The following is a 13,221-nucleotide window of genomic DNA, read 5'->3' as shown; positions in this document are numbered from 1 at the left end:
TAAAATAATGAAATAAAATTGCCATCATGATATGAAAGTATAAACTGCTCGATGTTGAAATAGCAGAACAAAATGTAAATGATTATTTTTAGTTATTAAAAAAAGCCCTTGCAAGTCTCAAAAATTAGTCTTGGAAAAAAAAAAAAAAACAGATGTAAATACGAAAAATAAGAATTCAAAAAAGTAAAGCAAATTTAGCAATCAAGACTACATGAATGAGGGGTACCTGGGTAGTGCAGTCAGTCGACCACCTGGCTCTCGGTTTCAGCTCAGGTCATCATCTCAGAGGCCTGAGATCGAGTCCCTTGTCACCAGGCTCTACCCTTAGCCTGGAGTATGCTTAAAACTCTTTCTCCCTCTCCCTCTGCTTGCTTGCTCTCTCTCTCTCAACCTCAACTAAATAAATAAATTCTAAGGAAAAAAAAAAAAGAGACTACATGAATGAAACTGAAAGTGATACAATGAAGGGAAGGAAGGATAATCTATTCAGATAGGAGATAATATATTCAATACAGAAAATGACCATGAAAAACAAAGAAAATGACAATGATGGCAGCACATAGCAAAATTCCACCTGAGATCACCCCTTTAAGTCCTTTATAATTTTAAACATAAAAATTATGTCGAAAAATGACTGTAAAGAAGTGAAATAATAGGAGCAGAAGAAGTAATATTATCACATTTTGTTACAAAATAAAATAGAGGAGACCAAGTAAATTCAGGGACAGATAGAACTGCTCTGGGTTCTCACTTAGAACGGTCTTTTTGTTTTATTTTTTTTTAATTTTTATTTTTTTTTAAGATTTTATTCATTTATTCATGAGAGGCACAGAGAGAGAAAAAGAGGCAGAGACACAGGCAGAGGGAGAAGCAGGCTCCTCTCACTTAGAACGGAACTCGTCAAAGACGTACCACGGAAACAGGAAATGTGTCGTGTCACTGAATACAATTCAAAACTAATTTTTATGGGGTATCTGGGTGGCACAGTCAGTTAAGAAGTGTGGGACTCGGTTTGGGCGCAGGCCATGATCTCAGGGTCCTGAGATCGAGTCCTATGTGGGGCTCTGTGCTCAGAAAAGAGGATAATTGAGTCTCTCTCTCTCTGCTCCCCCCCAAGTTCACTCTCACACACTCTCTCTCTCAATCTTTAAATCTCTTTTGTGACTATGTAATTAGATTAATACTGATAAAAATAAATTTTGTCACGGTCCGAAGAACATGCTTTCTTTCTTTCTTTTCTTTTCTTTTTTTTTTTTTTTTAGAGCCTTTGAACTTTAATATAAGCTTCTTGAAGGAAATGTTCATGTCTCATATACTTTGGCAGGGTATATAGCGCATGCTAAACACTCGAGCACTTGGGGGATTGAATGAAAATCCATTATAATAACCATTTAAACTTATTTTCATGTGTTTCTTTACAAAGGTGAGTCTATAATCTGGGAGACATCACATTTAAATTCATTTAAAAGTGATTTGGTTATGCATTTGTTCAGGGCACGTATCCTTTAAAGATAAAAAAAAAAAGCTAATTTTATGCTACATTTATAGACCATTAGTTATATTTATCGAATGCTTAACAAGTGATAGCCCAAGTGCTGAGGGCTAAATCTCCATGAGTGGAACGTATGAAAGCAGGTCATTGTGCTTTCTACATGTTACATTTCAAACTATAAATATGACAAACTTTCTTTGGGGGGGGGGGGAACTGCCCCTTTTCTTCTCTTCTCTACACAAAGCCAGAGTGATCTTTTCAAAACATGAATCAGCTCATGACACTGCCTTACTTTTTAAACCTTCTAATGACTTCCCATTATACTTAGGATCTAATTCAAACTTCTAAGGCCGCAAAACCCTCTATTACCCGGCCACTGGCTCCTCTTTCACCTCATCATCTCATAGCTTTTTTGCCCTTGTTCACAACATTCCAGACTGCCTGACATTCTTTTTCTCCCTCAAAAACTTTCAGAGTCTTAGCTCTTACAATTTTCTCTGCCAGGGACCCTTTTTCCTACGTGCTTCACATTGCCGGTTTCTTTCCATCACTTAGGGTTCAGGTCAAGTGTCACATCTTCTAAGAGGGCCACCCTGACAATCCTATCTAAAGATCCCTCTCTGACCCATGACCCTATTATATTTTCCTAACACTGATCACCCACTGATATAATCTCATGCTTGTGTAGTTTTATCTGTTAATTGTCTATCTCCCTTCTGTGACATTCCATTAAAACGCAAGCTCCATGTGAGACATTTTATGTATTGCTCGCCACTGGCCCCACATCTAGAACAATGGAAGGTGCTCAAAAAAATATCTTTGAATAGATGAATGTGGAAGTCTTTCTGCTCTTTTAACTTAAGCCCAGAAAATAAATGGCAAGGGTACATTTGAGGAATGTATATGGTAGCCTATTAATAAAGATATTAATCAATCTATATAATAATAATCATGCTTGCTCGGGAAGCAACCTTTTAGTATTTAAATGATGATGACACTGATCAGAAGATTAACCAAGATTTAAATCAAGTTTAATTAATTAGACACTTAGAACGCTCAGTGTTGTTTAGCTGCCACCAACAAAGATGTTTGAAGCAAACTTCTAGTGTTATAATTAGCGACCTTTCCCATGGCATTTGCCAAAATACTATTAGTGGTGGAAATCACACTGCATAGAGCTTAGCCAAAGAGCAGATTGAAACTGGAACCTCTTTACATAGGCTTCAGGATCAGGGTTTTGGAACTAACTGAAGACAGAGATATAGTTTAGTGATTACATTAGAGACATAGTTCTTTTTTTTTTTTTTTTAAGATTTTATTTATTTATTCATGAGAGACACACAGAGAGAGGCAGAGACACAGGCAGAGGGAGAAGCAGGCTCCATGCAGGGAGCCCGACGTGGAACTCAATCCCGGGACCCCGAGGTCACAACCTGGGCCGAAGGCAGATGCTCAACCACTGAGCCACCCAGGCATCCCTGAGGCATAGTTCAATATACTTTGTATATTTGTCTGTTGTCTATTTGGTTGGTGGGTTTAAAAAGGAAGGCAGATGAGGTGGAGAATGTTTAAAGATATTGCCAAAGGGATCAGTAGAAATGGAATGATAACACAAATGGGGAAGTGAATGAGTGAAATTCATGTCAGCTGGAGTCCAGTTGAGACTTACATTTGAAATAGTTAATTTTCTGTCACTCAATTTGACTACTATCTACACCTAGAAGCTCTCATCCTTTCCTAATAGTTTTCTAGATTCACAGGGGAAAAAAAATAGGCTTTTACATTTGTATTTGTATTTCTAATCATTAAGGTAGATTTCGGCATCAGGAGAATATGGCTATCCCGCAATACTGATAAAATCGGTCACCTTCAATGGGTACCTTAGGTCATTATCAATATTTAAATATATAAAGACATCCATAGCAAGTTATTCATTGTGTGTGTGTTTAAATAATTGTTTCATGTATATAGTGTTGAAAGGAAAAGGAAAAGGAAAAGGAAAAGGAAAAGGAAAAGGAAAAGGAAAAGGAAAAGGAAAAGGAAAATCTAACCTACCTGTAATCACTGACTAAAGCCTATTTTTAAAGCTCTCTAGGGACACCTGGGTGGCTCAGTCATTTCAGCAGCCAACTCTTCATTTCAGCTCAGGTCATGATCTTAGGATCATGAGATGAGGCTCAGGGTCAGGCTCCATGCTGGGTGTGGAACCCACTTAGGATGCTCTCTCTCCCTCCTCCTCTGCCCCTCCCTCAAGCTCATGCACACACACTCTCTATTAAAAAAAAAAAAAAAAAAGTTTTCTATAGTGTTTGCATACTTTTGCATTTTTATTAAGAATTCCCCACAAAGACACAGAGAAAGAAATTGTGTTGATTATGAAAGTCAGCAGCAAAAAAGACATCTGAATTTTGAATTCAGATGTCTTACATAAACATAGAGGAGAATATCATGTATTCTATATCACCCTAGATCCAAAAAGACAAGTTTCCAGAATTATTTCCCTAAATCTATTAAACTTTGGGGAAAAAAAAAAAAAAAAAAGAAAGAAAGAAAGAACCAAATGTTGTGCTTATGCCTAAAACTTATCACTGTAAAGGTATTCTCAATGAGTATAACTGTTTATATAATTCTATTATTTAATTCACATATGTTAATTCACCAAAACTAACATAGCTGAAAAAGGAGATGCAACAGCAAACCCAAAAGGTAAGAAAAACAAATCCATTTTTCCTTCTATCTCTTTTGAAATTTTTTTTTTCCTCTTATTTCTTTGGACCCTAATTTGCAGAGGAACATTCCTGAGACAAGCAACATTAGGAGGTGTTCAAATATTTACTAAGTACCAGGGCACCTGGGTGGCTCAATCGTTGAGCATCTGCCTTCGACTCGGCATAATCCCAGGGTCCTAGGATCAAGTCCTGCATTGGGCTCCCCGCAAGGAGCCTGCTTCTTCCCCTGCCTGTGTCTCTGCCTCTCTGCCTGTGTCTCTCATGAATAAATATATTTTTTAAAATACATATACATTATATGTATATATTAAATATATATACACGTTTATTAAGTACCTAACATATGCTGATGATTATTCTAGGAGTTTGGGATACAACAGAAATAAAACATACAAAGACACTGTCCTCGTGGAGTACAGTTGGATAGATGAAAGACAAATTATAAACAGACAACATAATGAGCCAATAAATAATAAACAACAATGAAAAGTATTTCTTTAAGTTTGGCACAAACTAATCAAATAACCAAATTGGACCAGAAACATTAATGTGTTTAATAACGGTGTGATGCCTAAAACCCTAGTAAGGTTAGTATATTATATAGTGTTCACCATAGATTCCTCCTAAAATGCAAAATTAATAAATTAATTAATTTAAAAAAAAATGCCTAAATTCCAGAACACATCTAAACACATCTAGTCCCAAAGATTTTGGATAAGGGATTGCAGACTTAATATAAAAAGTAGAATGGGAAATGGAGATTACAATTTTAAACAGATGGTCAAGATAGGCCATGTGAGCTGGGTTGATTAGTGTTCTCACTTCCCCCATACATATGTCCACCTGGAACACATGATGGTGACCTTATTTGGAAATAGGCTCATTGCAGAAGTAATTAATTTATGGATCTTGAGATAGGATCATCCTGGATTTAGATTTAGGGTCAGTACTTTATCTAATGACAGATGACCTTAAAAGAGAAAGACAGAGGGAGATTTGGGGCAAAGTTACACAAAGATGAAGGCCATATGAAGATGGCAGCAGAGATTGGAGCTATGCAGCTACAAGCTAAGGAGAGACAAGGAATGCCCCAGAATCTGGAAGAGAGGCCTGAAGTGGCTTCTCCCTTAGGGCTGTCAGAAGGAGCCAACCAACCCTATTGCTATAGATGAATATCTGTGTCTCCCCCTCTCCACCCTTCGCTCCCCACCATAATTCAGACCTTGAAGCCTCTAATCCCCAGTGTGATGGTATCTGGAGGTGGGGACGTCGAGAGGTGATTAGGTCATGAGGGTGGATCCTCATGAATGGCATTAATGCCCTTATAAAGGGGATTCCTGGGAGTCCCTCACCCATTCTGCATGTGAGGCCACAGTAAGAAGACAGTGGTCTGTGAACCAGAGAGGAATCTGCCCATGCCTTGATCTCAGACTTCCCAGCCTCCAGGACTGTGAGAGATAAACTTCTATTGTTTATAAACCAGCCATGCTACGGCATTTTGTTATAGTGGCCTAAACAGACTAAGACACCTATCAACACATTGTTTTCAGATTTCTGACTTTCAGAACTGAGAGAATAAATGTCTTTTAAGCTCCCAATGTGTTACAGCAGCCCTAAGAAACTAATACAACGGGATCCCTGGGTGGCGCAGCAGTTTGGCGCCTGCCTTTGGCCCAGGGCGTGATCCTGGAGACCCGGGATCGAATCCCACATCAGGCTCCCGGTGCATGGAGCCTGCTTCTCCCTCCGCCTGTGTCTCTGCCTCTCTCTCTCTCTCTCTCTCTCTCTCTCTGTGACTATCATAAATAAATAAAAAAAAATAAAAAATAAAAAATAAAAAAAAGAAACTAATACACCTAATTAAGAAAGTAACATTTGAGCAAAGGCAAAGAAGGTGAAGGAGTCAAGCCAAGCAGATGTCTTTGAGGAGAACAATCTAGACAGAGGGGCCCTAAAGTAGGAGCATATCAAGCATGTTCTAGGATGGCTACTGTGATCAGGTTGACGATGAGCTGTAAGCGGGCCAAGCACAGAGACACGAAACCAGTTACGGCACCAGCGAAATACTGCAAACTAGATGATGGTGAGACCACAGTGGTATTAGTGGAAGTAAGTGGTCAAACTCTGGATGTATCCTGAAGGCACAGACGTTATCATTTCCCAATGGACTACATGTAAGCTGTAAAAAAGAGAGTTTTGTGTTTGTTTCATGCTTTATGTTTTTGTTTTTGTTTTTAGGTCATGCAACTGGGAGAACGGAGTTCCTTCCTACTGAAATGTGGTACACCACAGCAGGTTTTGGGGAGACTATCAGAAGCACAGCATAGTTTGAGATGTTCACTAAATACCCAGGTAGGGATGCTGAGTACATAATTGGCCATATGAGTCTAGGGTTCAGAAGAATGGTCAGAAGTGGCAATGTCAAGTTGAAAGCTGTTAACATAGAACTGATATGAGATCGCCAAAGAGAAAAAGAAAACAGAGAGGACCAAGGGCTGACTCCTGGGTACTCCAACTTTCAAAGAGTATATCTAAGTAGATAAACTACAAAAGAGATTGCCAAGGAGTGGCTAGTAAAGTAAGGGGAAACCAAGAAAGTATATTCTAAGGCTAAAGAATGGAAAAAGGAAATAGTAATCAACACTGTCAAAAGAGATGCTTATAGATCAAGTAGGATGAGGATTAAGAATTTACTAATGCGGATCCCTGGGTGGCGCAGCGGTTTGGCGCCTGCCTTTGGCCCAGGGCACGATCCTGGAGACCCGGGATCGAATCCCACGTCGGGCTCTCGAATAATGGAGCCTGCTTCTCCCTCTGCCTATGTCTCTGCCCCTCTCTCTCTGTGTGTGTAACTATCATAAATTAATTAATTAATTAATTAATTAATTTAAAAAAAGAATTTACTAATGAACTTAGAGATGAAAGTAATTAGTGACTTAGATAAGAATACTTTTGGTAAATGGTCTGAGCAAATGTCTGACAAGAAGGGGCTTAAAATAAAGAGGAGGGAGAAATAGGAAGCAGCAACCAGGGACAATTATTTAAAGAAGTCTTACTAGAAGAGAATAAGACAAACGGAGTTGTAGCTGGTCAAACGAGAAGTGAGGACAAGAAAATATATGATAAACCTGTTATTCACTTGAATTTAAAAACATAGATTTTTAAAATTCCTTTGAAGCAAGTAATCATACAGGATATATTGCTAGATATAGAAAAACTTAACACATAGAAATGTAATAACCACATGGAAAATAAAATGATTTGTATTTCAAAACTGTAAATGAAGTGTCACCTCAGGAAGAAAAAAAGATTCAGAAAAACAAGAACTAAAACAAACAAACAAAATGTTATGATATCATAGCCAGAAGTCATTGAAAAGTATACATCTGTTAGAGGCAAGGTCACACTGAAAATAAAATCTTCATTTTTTCAACTTTTAGACTAAAGACTATCCGGTGTGGATTGATCTACAGTGAAGCCGATTAACTAGGAAGTCTGACTTTCACAAGATTAAGAAAGAGCAAAATTGGGTTTCTCTTTTATCTTTGCAATTAAAAACTGTCTACAGTTAAGGTGTCCCTTAATAAAACAGACATATTTCACTCATTCTGTAAGCCTCATTAACAAAGATGAATACAGTAAGTATAGAAAAACATGTGTTTAGTACATATATTAGTAAACATAGAAGGTCACATATAAAATACCTTGCAGGCTCTTATTATGGGGCAGAAAGCCATTTATGCTTCTACAAACTCAAAAAAAAAAAAAAAAAAGTCAGTACATTTTGGCTTATCCTGTGCTAGAAAAACTAAAAATCGTTCTCATACATAGTCACATAAAATAACTTTAAATATGTTTACTGAGATTGAAGAACCACAGTAATACTGAATTTTATATAAACATTGAAGGCAACAAAAGGCCTGCAGGAAAGCATGGCATTGCACATTGAGTTCTCTTCTTTATGCATCTTTTTAATCAAAAAGAACAAATAAACAGATGGCCATCTTTTATCTTATCTGTCTTCTAAGGTACACTAATTATGAGAAAGAGAATCAGACATCAGACATGACTTCTTTAATGAATAACAGGAGAGTGGGGGAATAGGAGAGGCGAGAAAAATCATTAAGAACTCTTCCTTGCGGGGGCCAGGAAGAAAAGAACATATTGAGCTTATTGCCAGAGAGAAAAAGGCCGGTGTCATTTGTCCTTATAAGTGGAGTAAGCAATTATCACAGGCACTAGATGTAGAGCAACATGAGACGGTCCTAGGAGGCAAGACCTATAAATTAAGGTGCTTTTAAACACTTAATCCAGAACATGTAGGTTTTTGCAATATAGATTTTTCATAGGAACATGTTCTTTCATGCAATTTTAGCAAGTTTTTGCTGCCTAGGCCATAAACTTTCCTAGAGGATAACAATTCAACAGTTTGGTCCAATCCCATTAAGATGTAAATAATAATAACATACAGACTTACTTGGAAAACAGATTTTCGTTAATACATGGAGGTATTTTAACCAGGTTCTTATCTATCAATCAGTAATTCACTACATGCTCAGTTCAAGTATTAGGTTTAATCATTTAAATAGTTTTATAAAAAAAAAATAAAAAAATAAATACTGTTTTGTCAAAGTACCTTATAAATCTTATTCTAGAAGATCTTACTAGACTGCACCTACATATTTATCACTTTATTATATACTCAGACTTAACCACAAAGCCATTTCAAAACCAAATGCTAAGTAACCAAATTTGAGGGTTCCAGTGTATCACTTTGTAGTCTTCTTTAAGATGATTCCCTGACGAATGTATACATAAATGCTAACATTTCAATAGAACACTCTTGGTTTTAGAACTACCTTAAAATCATCATATATAACCCCGTAAGCGTCCTCTATATCTTTGTAATTAGTAGTAATTCAACTTAATGCTGGGCTATATCTGTTCATAAGGAATTCAGTGTCTTAGGATAGTAAATTTCTACTTTTCTTACAAAGAAAACTCACGTCATCTTGAAACCATACAAAAGTCCTTCTTTACATTCAGCTAACCCTTTGCCTTGTAGCTACTATTTATTGGTTCTTGTACTTCCCCCTTGCGATTATACTTAACAATTGCATTTAACATTACATATTTTCAAACACTTAACATAGCTACAGGCACTAAAATCTATGGCTCTTTAGTCTAATTTAAAAAGTCCCCAAAACCAAAGCTGAAAGGCAATAAAACCAAACTTTTAATAGTTGTATTCAAAATGATATTTTTATTTTCTTGTTGAGATTGGTATTGTTTGTTTTGTGTGTGTGAGTGTGGTGAGGGGGCTTTTTCTGGATGTCTAATATTGGTTGAGCTGAAAACTGAGCACAGGCTGAGGAATCTCTATTTACTTAATATGCTGATTTATAGAGAGAGACCTCAACTCAAGGTAACTAGAGAGCAATTTAGTTCAGCTCTAAGAATATATTGATAAACTTCATAAATTTGCTACCTGTTGTACCAAATTACCAAGATAGAAAATTCGATGGAGAAAAGAGGGAAAGGAGTATCTGTATAGATGCAAAATAGATGAAAATAGAACTCAAGAGTCTAAGTCATTTGTTGGAATGACACAAGTTATGGACTGAAGGTTTTATCCCTCCAAAACTCATATGCCAAAGGCATATGATGGTTCTTGGGGTGGACCTTTGAGTGGTAATTAGTCTTAGCTGAAGGCATGAGGGTAGGGCCCCATGATTTGATCAGTGTTCCTACGGGAAGAGGAAGAGAGACAGGACTGACCTCTCCTTCTCTGTCGTGGTTGGCCACAAGCAGCCGTCTGCAAGCCAGGAAGAGGGTTCTCACCAGGAAAGGAATCTGCAAGCACCTTGATCTTGGCCTTTGCAGTCTCCACAACTGTGAGAAACTACTGTCTGGGATTTAAGGCATCCAGCCTATGGTGTTCCTTTACAGCAGCCTGAGCTAAGACAATACACGCCAAGACCCCAGTTCCAAATACCTCCTCCTTCAGGCCATCCTACAACACATGACTCTTAAAATGCAATATAACTGAGGAGGAAAAAAAAAAAATCAGTAACGTGGTCATGAGAATTCATTTTGCTATGAAATGAATTTCAGGCTGTGAAATTCCAGGTATAACCCAATGAATGAGGAAAACTTAGAGCCAGGTAAAATAAGACCTTAACTTGAAATCTCAACAGATGTCATCTACGTTGTATTTTTGAAGGACGTAGAGCAGATACTATCACACAAAAACTTACACTTGAAATTCCACCATGAAAACTATGACATTTTACTATGAAGAATTTCATTGGATCATTTTATGCTGAAGTTTCATACGAAGGTTATATGATAGGAAGGACAGAAAGGAAAGAAGCTAAAGGATGATTAGCAATGTTAGAAAGGAAATGTAGCGAAAAAAGCTGAAGAGTAAAAACAAAAACTTCAATTACTCCACAATTGTTTGACAGGTCTTGTCTCTCTCACTGGTTTACTCTAATGGAGTCTCAGAATAAGAACTCAAACCCTAGTCAGTATTCTTTGGACAGACCATAATGATGAACAGAGCAGATTCTTATATTTTTGTGTAAAATGTATCATTCTGCTGAAGTCCAAGATTGTGTTTGCTATTAATCTGATTATATTTTTTTAAAGATTTTATTTATTTATTCATGAGAGACAGAGAGAGAGGCAGAGACACAGGCAGAGGGAGAAGCAGGCTCCTTGCGGGGAGCCCAATGTAGGACTCGATCCCAGGACCCTGGGATCACGCCCTAGGCCAAAGTCTGATGATCAACTGCTGAACCCCCCAGGTGTCCCAATATCTGTTTTAAATGAATACATATAGTATATATTACAACCTATGTGATGGAAATAAATCTGCTTGAAATATTAGATTTTTATAGAAGTCTCAAAAGCTAACATTTAATTTTTTTCCTAAAGATCACAGGATTTCCCTTCAATCCATTTTTAAGTGGATTAGTAACCAGGAGTTAAGACATTAAGGTATTAATATAAGCACTATAACGACATTTTTATTTCTCCTAAGCATTTATATCTATAGATAGCACTTTTGCATTTAGTTTTAATGGTCCATGTTAAATAAAAAATAGGCAAATAACACTCTACCTTAATCCACAGTGGCAATATGTCACTTTATTTTGAGATTGCTTTTAAGTGCTGATCAAAAAGTGCAGAAAATCTTTGCATTACATTTTTATACTGCAAATTACAGTTATTTTAGTCACAACTAAGGGACACAGAACTTTTTTTTTTTTCTTAGAAAATAGTATATATTTTCGTTTCTCTAGGGGAAAACTAGTAAGTCTTAACAGGAATGTATCAGGACATCGAGTTTTGATAGAGAAAAGACATTAAAAATCATCTCAATGCCATCTGAATTATTAATTCCTTTGATGAAATCTATTTCCCTGTCTCTTAAAAAATGTATATAAACACAAAAATCCTTAATGTGGGGTCTCTTAACTGGTGGTCCATGGAAAGATTTTGAGCAGTCCATACTTCTGCAAAAATTTCTATGCAAATGTTTGTGCTGTATACATGAATGATTATTTTATCATCAAAATCTACTTTTTTCCTCCTGCTTTTTGAATATTTCTGAAAATTTGTGAGTAAGGCAGCAAGACTTGTATTATTTCATTACATGTAAAATGTCAGTCATCCTAGAAGTGGGAGAGGCTGATACTAACGGCTCAATGTGTTTTTAAGATGAATTGGATGACATTGAATTTTTTTTCCAATCATGAATTTTAACAAACCAGGCTATCTGTCCTCCTGGCAGCTGAGTGAGTTGTTCAGCAGTCAAAATATCACACATCTCCCAAGACAGATGCTTATTGCACCTACTCTTATAAATAGGACATTTGTAAAATATTTAAGGAGCAAAAAATATACCTTGAATTGCCATGTACTTCGTTGATGTAGACTCCTAGTCAAAGCAATTTTTTTCTTGAGCACTCACCAACTCGATGATGCTTTGATATGCATATAGATTGTCCTTACACCCCAGAACCCCAGGTGTAATCTCTTGGGGCCAACATTTGCCATGACATGTCATTCACATAAACCGCCTGCAGTCATATCACACATGTTTTGTCAACCTATACATTCTTAATCGCTTTGCTGTGCACCTGCTGCAAAACAACCTGTCAATTTGGCAGGAAAGAGGGCCAGGAAATCCCCATGCTGCCTTCTTGTCCACTATGCAAGTATTTTAACTTGGCACATTAAGTATCAGTAGGGGAGACTGGAGTCGAGAGGCACTGACATCCTGTTCTCATATAGAGCAAGTGCATAAAGAGAATCTGATGCTTTCCACAAAAGCAGATCACTGAACTGTGGTTAACATCTTGGTCATGTGCACATCTGCTCACATGCAATCTGGTGAACGGACACAAAGCCTAGATGATACAGGCACATGTGTTCTGAGATTAAGTAAAAACAGCATAAGACCATCCACTCTGCTTAACATGTAGCTAGCCTTAAAACTCGACTGTAGTCAGTAGATTGTAAACATGTTTAATGCCCGTCCAGGAAAAAAAAAAAAAATCAGCATTCCCATAGCTGATGTTCACTGGACACGTAATAGGAACTAATAATTGAATTTTTTGAAAGACACTACTCATGTCACAATGCCTTTGTATAAATGGTTTCTTATCCCTTAAGTACACTGTCCATTTATTTGACTGGGGAACTCCTCATTTAAGAAGGAATCAAGTATCACCTCTTTGCTTAAAATTTTCTCTCTCCGATAATTCTCTTCCAAGCATGAAGATTGTGCATACATAGTAACCTAATAATTGGTTTAGATACTATTCTGAGAATAAAATTAGGTAACTTAAATAATATCCCCTGGATTGGTACCATGCATAGAGTAGCCTTCCTATTTCTCCTTTTTCAAACATAAACTTTATAAAACGCCTAACTCCCATGAGGAAGGCTTGTTCACCGGCACTAAACTGGCTAAGGCACTTTTCACATAAT

The 13,221-nt window shown here is 37.1% G+C and overlaps 1 protein-coding gene across 5 annotated transcripts in view; it reads right to left on the bottom strand.

The window, feature by feature from the left end:
* Nucleotides 1-13,221, bottom strand: part of NAALADL2 (N-acetylated alpha-linked acidic dipeptidase like 2) — a 1,263,364-nt gene that overhangs the window by 848,692 nt on the left and 401,451 nt on the right. The window lies entirely within an intron of this gene.

This window comes from Canis aureus, chromosome 31, assembly GCF_053574225.1.
Source record: "Canis aureus isolate CA01 chromosome 31, VMU_Caureus_v.1.0, whole genome shotgun sequence".
In the NCBI taxonomy this organism is placed as follows: Eukaryota; Metazoa; Chordata; class Mammalia; order Carnivora; family Canidae; genus Canis; species Canis aureus.
This window is presented reverse-complemented; position numbering and strand designations above follow the sequence as displayed.